Raw genomic sequence first — 656 nt, 5'->3', positions numbered from 1 at the left:
CTACTGTCCTTCAGAGAAGGAAATCTGCCATCTTTACCCAGTCTTGCCTGTATATGACTCTAGACCAACAGCATTGTGGTTGACTCTTAACTTCCCTCTGAAATAACCTAACAAGGCACTCAGTTGTCAAGAAGGTGACTCACCACCACCTTCTCAAGGGCAATTAAGGATGGGCAGTAAATGCTGGCCTTGCCAGTGATGTCCACATCCTGTGAATGCATTTTAAAATAAGAGTTGAGGAGGAGACCTGTGTAAGACTGGAACAAAGAATGTTCCATGTATCCTACCAAAAGACAGGCATAGCTAGGACCCATATGAGTTCCCATAGCAACACCTTCTATTAGGAGGATGTGAGTGGAATTGAAGAAGTTATTCAATGTAAGAACAAGTTCAGCCAGGCGGAGGAGGCATTTATTATCGCATTGCTGTGTAAGAGCTTGCTGCGTGCAATTTGACTGCCACGTTTCCTACATTACATCAGTGTCTACACTTCAAAAGTTTAATTGGCTGTAAAGTTCTTTGGGACATCCAGAGGTTGTGAATGGTGCTCTATAAATGCAAGACTTTTTCCTTTTCGCAGGTTCGATCCCTGGTCTGTTGAGGTAGGTAACATGTGCTCTTTAATCACAAGGAATGCTCCTTTCAGATTCTGTAGA

This window comes from Heterodontus francisci, chromosome 27, assembly GCF_036365525.1.
Source record: "Heterodontus francisci isolate sHetFra1 chromosome 27, sHetFra1.hap1, whole genome shotgun sequence".
Classification (NCBI taxonomy): Eukaryota; Metazoa; Chordata; class Chondrichthyes; order Heterodontiformes; family Heterodontidae; genus Heterodontus; species Heterodontus francisci.
The sequence above is the reverse complement of the archived record's forward strand: the minus strand, read 5'-3'. Positions refer to the sequence as shown.